The 12,758-nt window shown below is 44.1% G+C and overlaps 1 pseudogene; it reads left to right on the top strand.

Annotated features, from left to right (window-relative positions):
• Positions 1–11,425, top strand: part of LOC113920350 — an 81,513-nt pseudogene extending 70,088 nt beyond the window's left edge.
• Positions 11,426–12,758: the final 1,333 nt, after the last annotated feature.

Genomic DNA, 12,758 nt, shown 5'->3' with positions numbered 1-12,758 from the left:
GGTGTTACTGGGGGACTTTCAAGGACAGAACGAGGAGACCTATGAACTCCATCTGAGGACCCGTTCTGCAGCCATGACTCCACGCCTACACACATACCATCTCTGCCAGTCTTGAACAGAATCTGCCACACCCCTAAGTGTCTGTGTCTTTAAAGCCATCAGGGGAAGGGCCTGATCCGCACGAACCTGAGAAGAGAGAGCAACCACAGAGGCCAGTAGGAGGAGGAATGTGGAACCACAAGTGGCCATGAAAGCCCTGGGAGTTTCCCGAAGATCTCTGGGAGGGCGTCTGACTTCCCACAGGATGTGTGATAGGGGGCTTGAGCTAATTTTATTTAGATCTCAAAGGACAGGGTGACGTCAACTGACATCTGGGTTATACTTGTTATCAAGGAGTTGAAATGAAGACACAGGAGGCATGCTTATCAGATTTGTAGAGGACAGGAAGCCAAAAGGAACAGCAAATACATAATTAGAATCCACCAAAGTCCCAACCAGCTAGAATGCCAGCCTGAATTTAATAAAAGCAAACTTAATAAGGACGAAGGGAATGTCCTGCACTTGAGATTAAAAAAATAATAATCAAACAAACTATCTGTACCAAGCACATGGAAAAGGGTCAGGAGGTTTGACTCAAATGGGGGGGGGTACCCCAAAGCAGATGGGATCTGAAGCTAATCCAGTAGAAAAGTGGGATGTGAAGGAAGGAGGAGGCGGTCAGGTCCATTTTTCCTGGTTAGACCCTGTAATATCAACTTCAGGTCTTCCCACTGTACATTGAGAAGGGTGCAAACTGGAGAGCATGAATGACTGGTGTGATCAGGGAACTCCAATCCATGGAAGACAGGACCAGTGCTGTTTTGCTGGAGAAAAGAAGCATCAGGGGAGAAGTCAGAATTCTTGACAAGTATCTAAAATTCTGACACGTGAAAGAGGGATTGGGCTTATAATGGATAGCCCTGAGGAGTGAAATCAAGACGGTGGGTGGCTGCTTCGAGAAGCAACTGGAATAATATACAATAAAGAAAGCAAATGTATCCATTAGGATTTATGTAACTGGAAGTAATAGAAAACCTAATTAATACTAGCTTAAACAACAACAAAAATGTTTTCTATTACTTAAATAAAAGCCTACAAGTAGTCATGGTTAAGATATCAGGCTTTTTCCAACCTTCTTCACCAACCTCAGAGTGTTGGTTTCACCTTCCTCTGCAGCATCTGGGTCACAAGATGGCTGCTGAAGCTCTAACAACACAAATCAGCATTCAAAGCAAGGAGGTGGGGTTATGATGAAGGGGTAGCCAAAGAGGACCTTTTCCTTTTTGGTGCTAGCCTTTTGTCAAAAAGTAAATAGTTTCTCAGAGGTCTTCATATATCTCACTGGCCATACTGGGTCATGTGGCCAATTGTACCCACAGGAGAGACTGGGAGGAGGAATATCTAGCTTTTCTAGCCTGTAGAGTGTGAGGCTGGAAAAGGAGAAGAAAATAGCATTTTAATAGATCTCAACAGTATCTACCACAAAAAAAAAAATCACTGTAAATCAACTACCAATAGACTATCTTAGTCTTTTTAAATGCAAATATATGTGTGTTCATATAAACACATATGATCACATATAACTTCTCACATATGTGCATTGTAAATAGTTTTATTTCCTGTTTTTCACACTTATTATTTTGAGTATCTTTCCATAACATTTTGAAATTCTTTGAAAACATAAACTTCAGCAGCTGCATAATATCCTGTATGCTATTTCACATTCAACCATTCCCCTACTCTTAGACATGTATGTTATTTCCATGTTAATAGAACTTTCTGGCATCAGCTCCAGACACAGAATGGTATGCCTTGGGAGTCCCACCCTTGGAAATATTCCCTCACAGGGATGAAATAGATATGACACAGCTGGGGCGGTGGTATTGGACTCTATGACCTTTCAGGCCCTTCCCCACCTCCTGAAGATGCAGATGATAGGGTGTAAAATGGAGACCAGGCAGGGCAGACAGAGCACTGTACCCTCTCCATTTCATCTTCCCATTCTGGTGCCTGAGCCCACAGGCTAGGCCACATTCCAGCTCTGGATACCCCCAAGGTCCGCTCCCCACACACTTGTTACATTATCTCCCTCACTATCCCCTGTCAATGGGAACAGTCTGAATCACTCCTCACGTGCTTTAAAATTGCCTGCATGAAGACAGCAACACTCCTGGCTTTTATCGATGGGGTCAAACATGAGAACTGATGTGAAGGACCCAAGGCTGGACCAGAGGGGCCAAGGATAGGGAGAACGCAAGACACCAAGAGCTGATGACAACATTCCCATGATGCTCCTCTGCTGTCTCTTACTGCTTTGAAGCCCATGTGTGGCTTTCCAGTGTGTCACGGGGACAGACAGGGGTAGGAATCTTCATTATGACCCCTCAACAAACACCACAAGGGTCATGTAGGCCAGCTGGGTAATGGAAGGAGTGAGGAGTGCCATTTCCCAAGGTCAGCGTGCTCGGGGGTCACGGACACAAGAGTGGTGCTGGGGGGCAGAATAGACACCTGCCTTATCAGTGAAGAGCTTGATGTCAGCCTTCACTATATATAGTTATGTTTCAAGGGATGTGATCGGATCTGAGTCTAAATGAATTTAAATTTACCTTCCTTGGGATAAGTACTCATTCTCTTCAGTAGGGTCAATATGCCACGCCTACAATTCAAAAGCTAGATTTCAAACCCACTTTTTTAAAGACACAAGTAACTTGCAAGATGACCAGTCAAGAAAAATAGCCACTAGCAACTTTGCCAGTTTGTTCTCAGATATGTGGAGCTCAGCTCATTCCTCCAGTATCTTGCTCTTTTAAGTGGTTTTAGGGGAGAAATATTTAAAGGTCAAATCATTTCAGTAAACTTCAGTGATACAATATTACTAATACCACACACAAAACACCCAGTAAGAAAAGTTGTAATGATTTGGTCTCCTTTTTAAAACGGAGCTCCAGTGGCTTGCTGGTTGCACAGAATTGGAAAAGTCATTCACTTTGCAATGGTCAGCAACCCCAAAGGTTGTTATCTAGCCTATGAGGGCAGTGTGTCTACCAGGAACACCACATGGCACGAACACATCTGTACTACCAGCTCAGTAGGGACAGACCAAAAGCTGAAGCAGGGGGCCTGAGAAGAGGAACTCACCTGGGTCTCAGTTCTACCAACAACCGCTCCAAAAACATGTCCCTTAATTTTTCCATGACTTAATTCCTCCGTGTGTAAGTTCTTATGTGAGGTCCACGAAGCCGGCCACTGGAAGAAATCTTGAAAAGTCCTTTCTACTGATAGCTGCCCCCTTTTCCTTAGGTGAATATCAAAGAAACCCTCTTTAATTTTATTAAATCAATAAAATAATCCTCTTAGTACTATTTTACCTTTGGAATAGGGACACAAGTCTCATTCTGTTAATCACCAGTCTCTTAAAATTCTACAGATTCTAAGTCTTAGACCAAAGTGAATCCAATCTTGGTGAAGCACAAGTTTGAGATGTTAAATATTCCACATATGTTTTCTACTGTGACCCTCATAAGGTACAGGACGTTGTATGAGGCAACCTGCATGTTTACAGAACTGGGTACACCTGGTCTCCAAGAACTTTCAACATGGAAGTGAACCCAGTTGCACAAATGATTAATACAAATATTAAGAGAGAAAGGAAAAAGGGATACATAGGTTACACAGAAAATACGAACAGCTACAGAAAACATATCTGGCATATCTCTGTCCAGCCCACAATAACCTTATTTCTCTGAGAACTGCCTCCTCCCTCCGAGACTGCACCACAACCATGTTTACTCACCATTGCTCACCTTCTAACTCAGCCACGGCTGTTGGGAACAGGAGAGGATATCTGACCAAGCTGAGCCAAATTCTCTCTCCTGGGAATTTGGAATTGTGATCGAGAGTACCTCTATACTCAATGGAGGTGGCTATTCCTCTGAAGAAGGAGGACAAAGGGAAGAGAAAACAACAGTCCCCAGACCCTGTGTGTCCCCATCCCCAGAGACAGAGAAGATGGCTGCCCCGATCGCTAACAACTTTGCCCTTGCTGGTTCCAGGCCCCCACGGGGCCCCAGCAACATTCTTACCTTCCTGAAACATCTTTGTTTCCTATGAGAAACTTCCCATTTCTCCTTGAGCTGGCTCTGATTGCCACTACTTATATTCACATCAGCCATGACGAGGATTTGAGCGCTAATATGCCCCTCCTCATATAAAAAAGATCAGGATAATCCCAAATAGCTAATAATCCAAAAGGCATTTTTGGCTCTGGGGGACACTGTGAAATGAACATGTTTAAACTGCTGGAATTCATAACACCTCAAATGAAAGTACAAGCCCACAGCAATGGAAACTTGGTTGGAAAAGGCTGGCAAAGACTGTCCGTTTCCTTTGTCCCGACAGAGGCTCTGTTCTTCTCTGCCCTCTGGCCCTTACCGGACATGTAAACATAGCCCCTCCACCCCCGCCTCATCCCCCCAGCTTGCCCACGGCCACCTCGGCTATGTCCCGCTTAGAGTGTCCTGTCTTTTTCTGCAGGTATTTTTTTTTAAACTTTTCCTGGTATGGCAGCAAGCAAAGGAGACGTCAGCCTGGGATAATAGTCGATAGAGAAGGCAAGGAGACCAGTGGATTCTTCTCAGGAAGAGTTTACCCGCCCCACACCCCCACGCCCCACACCTCTGGTGATTTATAAAACAAAGCCTGAAATAGAAGTAAGAGAAGGCCATGAGGGTTTCCAGAGTGGTTCAGAAGTTTTAAGGAAGAGCCATGTAGAAAGGAAACTGAAGATCCACAGGAATAAAAACTGCTGAGGGGACAAGGGGGGAGAAGTCTATTTCAGAGCCATTCGAATGTCTGTCTGGGGGAGGAGTGTGCTGAGCAGGGGTGGGGGGTGTGGCGGGAACAATGAGCAGTAGTTACAAAGGCTGGGCAGGGCCCCCGTTCCTGGAAACAGAATCCACCAATTGCATTAGAAGAAATTTCTTTGTATAACCCAAGCTGTTCTCATGGCAAAATAATTCTTTCCTTTTCCTCTTGGCAGCGCCCCCATGAGTAAAATTAGGTTGGAAACACACACACTCACACTCTCTCACCCTCACAGAAACACAGGTCCAGGCACAGTACCCCACATTCTACTGCATGTTCCCAGAGTTCCCAGAGTTCATCGCTGCCCAACACCAACATCTTAAGTGGTTGGCAGACCTACTGATTACCACAGCAACTGAGGACCGTGCCTGGTATAGATAGGCACATGGTAAACAGCTTCCAGTTTATAAGGACTTCATAGGTGACGTCATTCACTCACAAAACAGGGAGGCTGGCGGGAACCTCATGGAACCCCCTTCCAATATAACTCCCTCAATTTCCAGATGAAACCAAGGCTTCGTATGGTCACAAAAAAATGATCCTCGTCCAAAGACCCCCTAACCTAAATTCTTCTTTGTCTCCCAATCTGATGGGCCAGGCCAGCCTGGCCTGGCTTCCAGCCCTAGCCTGCGAGGTGTTGCCAATACCCCTCACAAGTGTCCACTGGAGAGGCTGCCAAGCTCAGCCCCGCTCTGGCTCGTTATCTACATGCAGGGTTCTCCCACGACTTTTTGGCTGGCCCTGCTGCTACCGCTCTCTGTGGGACAGCTCTACCAGCTTGGCTGCTGGCGTGTTCGGTCACAGGTCCTGCCTTTGTTCGGTTGCTCAGCTCGGTCAAGTTCCAAATCCTACTGCTACCACCCAGGCACTCCCGCCCCGACTCTCTGCAAACCTGCACCGCCTTGACACTCTGTCACGTAGGGCCTGGGGCAACCCAGGTCTGAGGCTCGGACACAGGGCAGAAGAGGGGCCTGCAGTGTCTAGGAGCCACCGCTCCAGCAGTCTTCAAGAATCACCCTCCTGGGGGCGCCTAGGTGACTCATTCTGTCACGCATCTGACTTTAGCTCAAGTCATGATCTCGGGGTCCTGGGGTTGAGTCCCACGTGAAGCCCCACGTGGGGCTCCGTACTCAGCGGGGAGTCTGCTTCTCCCTCTCCCTCTGCCCTTCCCCCCACTCATGCTCATGCTCCCTCTCAAATAAATAAATAAATAAACAAACAAACAAAAGAATCACCCTCCTGCATTTCCTGCCAGCTGGCTCTCTTTAATTATTCTTTTGTGCCTCAATTATCAGTTCTCGCATGTCCTGAAAGTCTCCTTCCCTGGGAAACACTTGAACCGTTCAGTAAAAATCACTGAGTAGCTTAAAATATCTAGGTCAATGTTTCCAAAATGAGGTCCACATCAGAAACATGGGGTGCTTGGGGCGCCTGGCTGGCTGGGTCGGAGGAGCATGTGACTCTTGATCTCAGGGTCATGAGTTTGAGCCCCACGTTGAGCGTAGAGATTACTTAAATAAATAAAATAAAAATGAAAATGGAAAAAGAAACACGGGGTCCTTGTGAAAAACAAAGGCGAAGGGCTGCATCCCAGGCTTTCTGACTAGAATCTCTTAGAGTAGAGCTTGGAAATCTGGTTTGTTAATAAGCCCCCCAGATAAATGTGAGGTACACTAATGTTGTAAGACCCAATGTGGGTCTGACTCAATTACATCTGGTAGTAGGTTGTAGTTTTGTTTCCTAGGACCTCCAGATCTTTTCTTATGAGACTTCTGTAAAAAAAAAAAAAAAAATACAAAGAACTTTGAAAATGTCAACTTAATGATTAAGATAATTAATATTTGGAGGCAGGAGTCCATTTCTTTCTCCCTGACTTCAGCTTATCACGTCCCAGTAGTAGGTAGGATAATTGCCCAAGGAGGATACTTAAAAACCAAGGGTTCATGGACCACCTTCCCTCCCCATCTCTATACAGAATTTTTAGCCCCACACCCCCACTCCCATCCCATGAGATCCATTTCATGGTTTAGTGACCATTTTGGGGGGCACAAATCTATGGATTTCTTTCTGTGTAGCAAGGTCTCTGTAGCCATTGACCTCCATTTTACTTGTTTAGAAAACAAAATAACGTGAAGATTTTGAGAACTAATTTTAACTTTATTTTTAGAAAGAAGTCCACAGGAATGCAGAAGGCACCACTCCCTTCAAAAACCAAATGCTGGCCAAAATACCAAGATAACTAAATGAGATCTTACTCCTGTGCCCAAGATGACTCTTCATCTGTTAACAGAGGGATAAAAATCAATTTTAGGTCTGCAGCCTTGACCCAACCACGAGCAAAGTTGACAAGGCATCTTACACATATTTTGTATCTGCCTCTTGCCTCTGAAGAATTCAAAGCACTTCCACCTAGTTCCCTGTGCCCTCTGTCATGGCACAAGGCAGTTATCCACCCTATCTCATCTCTGTGTCCAGAAGAGTATGTTATTTGTCCAAGGTACAGCACTTCAGTAACAGCAGAATTCTAGAAAGTAGTTAAGTGACTTGATCCTTGGGTCAGAAAACCAAGTGACACTCTTTCCACATGAAGTTGTCTCTTTGAGTATTAAGAACATTTTATTCTGATAGGCATTCAGTCTGCAAATAAAGCTGACCCACAGGGAACACCATTTCTGTACCCTTTTCCCCATCCTTTTACACCTTACGTATTGACACTGGGGTTCTCATAATTATAAAAAGAAAAAAATAATGAATTAATAAGAGAAAAAAGTAATGAATTCATTAACATTAAGATGTTAAGGATTTAACATATATTTTCCCTGGAGGTATCTGGATTATGGAAGAGAAATTTAGAAGAGGATTCCCTTAACCAAAGAAATGGCTGGCTAATGGTGAGAGTTTAAGCATCAGTGAGGTCAGGAACTTTCTGGGATTCCTTTAAAAGTGTACTTATTCTGCCCAAGCAGAATGCCAAGACCTGTCTATAAGAGAGAACATACTAGAACGAAGAAACTGTCAAACACAACACAAATTTAAGCAACCAAACTGTTCCAAATCACCCCAAGAATGTGATGCTGGAGATCTGGAATCATGATGTTAAATAAACCTGTAGAAGTTTTCAAGCCTGGAGACTTCCACTCTGGACCAAGCTGGAAGAACAAAAACCAGATTTATTCTCCTATCTGAAACAACTGAAAAACCAGACAAAATATATGAAACAGTAGCTCTTAAGACATTGGACATCAGGCAGTGAAGGGCAATGATCCCTGAAAGATGAGAAACAGATCAGGTGAGCCCTAAAATTGCTCCAGCTTATTGCACTGAGAGAATTTCCAGGCCACTGCACAAGGAGGCGGAACCTGGATGGAGTCTGGCTGTCTCCTCGAGTAGAGAAAACTGGAGAGGCCAAGGTGACTGGAATCCACAGTGGATGTGTGGGGGGGGTGGGGGTGGGGTGGAGAGCTGCACAGAGAGAGGACTCTGGAGTTCTGCAGAGGGTCCTCCCTAAGAATTCAGTTGAACATTGTTTAGGTCTGCTTGACAGGAAACTGCCTGGGACCAGGGAACAGGGTAGACTACTCAGAATGGTCTCAACTCAGCAGTGGGGGAAATTAACCCTAGACTCAACACTGCCTCAGAGCCCCTCACTAAGATTCCCTAGGAAGGAAGAGATCATCTGAATAGCCCTATTAAAGAAATTGGATTTGCGGCTAAAACCCTTCCCCAAATGACAACTCCTGACACAAATGCCTTCACTTGGTAAGTTTCCCAAATGTTTAGAGAAGCAATAATATCAATTCTATACAAACTCTCCCAGAAAGTTAAAAAGGAAATACTTTCCAATATTCTATGAGGCCAGCGTTAGTCTGACACCAAAATCTTGACAAAGATATTACAAGAAATGAAAACTACAGACCTATACTCTTCATGCAAAAAGGCAAGAATTCTTAACAAAATTTTAGCAAATTGAATCCGACAATATATAAGAAGGGTAATACATTATCACCAAATAGGGTTTATCCTTGGAATGCATGCCTGGTTCAGCATTTATATGTTATACATTATGGGTTCTGTTTCTCTGGAAAACCCTAACAATACAGAAGACAAAACTTATCAAATTGTACTTTAAATATGTGCAGTTTGTTATAAGTCAATTATACCTCAGTAATTAGACCTCAATAAAGCTGCTCTTTTTAAAAAGAAAACAAATAAAACACACACAGCATCCAGCCTATAAAAAGAACACATGATGGGAGTGCTACCATTCTTCCAGCCCATGGCGGACATTGCCAATCAATCACATAGTGATCCAGGCAATGCTACCCGTCAGAGTCAGGTCTGGAGATACCATCTGCTTTGCACCTCTCACCCAGGTCCAAAACCTGGTGTAAAACTGAGGCCCAAGGGGCGGCCCAATTAGAGCAATTTGAAACTGGTATTGAGGTCTCCTGGTTGCTAGTCCAATGTGCTTTCCACAACGCAAGTGTGAGAAAATTGGAGTAGCGAGAGACTAAAGCCAGAATTTGATAAGGAAAGGCTCGTAGAAGACCATGAGAAAAAAGGCAAGGATTTAAATGAGACGTCAGATGTGAACTTTTTAAAGAATGCCAATGAAGTGTTGTGGTGCTGGGTCTAAATACATCTATTTTTCATAGGACCAATACTAGTTTTCATGCAAAGATAAGCATTATCTACCAGAAAATTGATGGCATTCTTATTTTTTGTATTTTTAATAATGGAAATGTTAAAATTACTCAAGCTGGTTGTTGGTTTTTTTATTATTTATTTATTCATTTATTTTAGAGAGACAGAGTGTGTGTGAGTGGTGGAGGGGCAGAGGAAGAGGGAGAGAGAGAGAATCCCAAGCAGACTCCCCACTGAGCAGGGAGCCCGATCTCACGACCCTGGGACCATGACCTGAGTTGAAATCTAGAGTTGGACACTTAACCAACTGTGCCGCCCAGGCACCCTTCCAACTGTTTTTGACCTAACATAAAAGTGATTCTTCAGGCCAGAAAACTGCCTTATTTGCAAATAAGGCCAAGAAGCAAAATGATCTAAGATTACACAAAATATAAGCCAATAAAATCATATGTAGATACACAGAAATAATATTAATCTTGGTGAGAAAATACATCATCGGTTTGAAATGCAAATATTTCTCTTAAAAAAGCAGTGAGTTATTTAGTAGCTATCGGTAAGCCATAGGTTCATTAATAATAATCACATGTGCCTATCACCATACAGACGGAGTCCCAGCTGATGGCAAACACCAGGCAAATCCACAGCATTCTGATGCTTGTGACTTCCCATAAGCCGGTGCTAGGTTTTCTCATCTTCGTCTTGTCAGGGCTGGCAGAATCCCTGGCGTATGATCAGTCCTTTTTTCTTGCTCCCAGCCTCTTCATGTGTGAGAGAATAAATGTCCTTGCTGTTTGAGCCAGTCAAATTGAAGTTCTCTTACTTGAAGCCAAGGGCATCAGAACGGGCACAACCACTGCCCGTTTCCCTAGTTACAGGGGAGGGATAGTAAAATCTGCTTAAAAGGGTTTTGAGGGCCTTTCCGCGCTACCCAGGAAAGTGTCCATACGGCGTTGTTTTGCCTTCCTGTTGTAACTTAAAGGGAAACTTTCACAGTGTCTGGAGCCCTTGATGTCCTGCAAACGAAGGAGGAGGATGTCCTCAAATTCCTTGCAGCAGGAACCCATTTAGGGGGCACCAACCTTGACTTTCAAACGGAACAGTACATCTACAAAAGGAAAAGTGATGGTATCGACATCATAAATCTGAAGAGGACCTGGGAGAAGCTTCTGCTGGCGGCTCGTGCCATTGTTGCCATTGAAAACCCAGCTGATGTCAGTGTCCCATCGTCCAGGAATAGTGGCCAGCGAGCTGTGCTGAAGTTTGCTGCTGCTACCGGAGCCACTCCTATTGCCGGCCGCTTCACTCCTGGAACCTTCACTAACCCGATCCAGGCAGCCTGCCGGGAGCCGAGACTGCTGGTGGTTACTGAGCCCAGGGCTGACCACCAGCCTCTCACAGAGGCGTCCTATGTTAACCTGCCTGCCATCGCTCTAACGCCGACTCTCCTCTGCACTATGTGGAGATCGCCATCCCTTGCAACAACAAGGGAGCTCACCCGGTGGATCTGATGTGGTGGAGGCTGGCCAGGGAAGTTCTGCGCATGCGTGGCACCATTTCCCGTGAACACCCATGGGAGGTCGTGCCTGATCTCTACTTCTACAGAGATCCTGAAGAGATGGAAAAGGAAGAGCAGGCCTCTGCTGAACAGGCTGTGACCAAGGAGGAATTTCAGGGTGAATGGACGGCTCCAGCTCCTGAGTTCACTGCTACTCAGCCTGAAGTCGCAGACTGGTCTGAAGGCGTGCAGGTGCCCCAGGTGCCTATTCAGCAGTTCCCCACTGAGGACTGGAGCGCCCAGCCGGCCACTGAAGACTGGTCTGCAGCTCCCACTGCTCAGGCCACTGAATGGGCAGGAACAACCACTGAGCCGTCTTAAGCTGCTCTTCCACAAAGCAAACAAAATGGAAATAGAAATGGGAAAGGTTGACGGAAAATAAACAGTTTGTAAAAGTCGACAAAAAAAAGGGTTTTGAGGATAGTTGTTGAGCTAACACATTTAGAACTCCTTGCACAGTGATGGTCTCAGAAAGTACTAAGTCGATGTGAGTTCCCTTCCTTCCCCTTTCTCTCTTATGAAACTTTCCATTTAAATATTAGGGAGGCAGTGTTCAACACACATGAAGCTTCAAAAACTAATGATGTAATGTACGGTGATTAACATAACATAATAATAAAACACACACACACACACACACATGAAGCTTATCGGACTGTCTATCCATTATGTCACCTGCTAGTCTTGATGCCACCAATTTTGAAAGGATTCCTTATTGGGATTAACTATGATTTTCTCATTTTTGTTACTATTAAACTCACTAAAGGATTTATTCCAGAAAAATATTAAAAGAGGGTCTGTGAATAAAAACTTCAATTTGCACTAGGAAAGCAACCACAAAAACAGCTGAGAAGACACTTCCTCCCCAAAAAGAAGCTGTTATACTGGTCGCCCAGCAGTTTGGGTCCATGTTCATCCCATCAGGATTTTCAAAAACTTTTTATTTGGAAAATGTCAAATCTACAGGGAAGTTGTGAGCACAAAAGAATAGTAACATTAAGAACATTCATACACGGGCACCTGGGTGGCTCAGTCGTTCAGCAACTACATTTGGCTCAGGTCATGCTCCCAGGGTCCTGGGATCGAGCCCCACATTGGGCTCCCTGCTCAGCGGGAAGCCTGTTTCTCCCTCTCCCACTCCCCCTGCTTGTGTTCCCTCTCTCATGTGTCTCTCTCTGTTATAAATAAATAAGTAAAATCTTTTAAAAAAATTCATACATCCTTTACCCAGATGTATCTGTTGTCAACATTTTGCCGGTTTTGCCCTATTGTTCTCTTTCTCTCTCCATATTTATATACATATTATATTTTTTCTGAATCATTTGAGAATAAGTTGATGATGATGGCCTTTACAATAAATTTAATTTTAAATTTAAAGTTCATTTTAGAACTTAACACTTAAAGGAATATATACTTGTACATGATTTTCATGGCTCAAAATCCAAAGTGTACTAAAGGGTATAAGAGTTAAAAATTAATCTCCCTTCCAACCCTATGCCTTTGACACTCTGTCTCAGCTGAGAATTTGAAATTCAGAAAGAAATGTATCCTGAGATTCTCTGAACCCATTTTCTTTCCCAATTATATAAAAACTCCACACATCCAAAACAATTGAGAAAATTTTATTTACCCCAAAGAGTCTAAGAGACCTAAT

The sequence above is a fragment of the Zalophus californianus genome, chromosome 3 (assembly GCF_009762305.2).
Source record: "Zalophus californianus isolate mZalCal1 chromosome 3, mZalCal1.pri.v2, whole genome shotgun sequence".
Lineage (NCBI taxonomy): Eukaryota > Metazoa > Chordata > Mammalia > Carnivora > Otariidae > Zalophus > Zalophus californianus.
The sequence above is the reverse complement of the archived record's forward strand: the minus strand, read 5'-3'. Positions and strand labels throughout refer to the sequence as shown.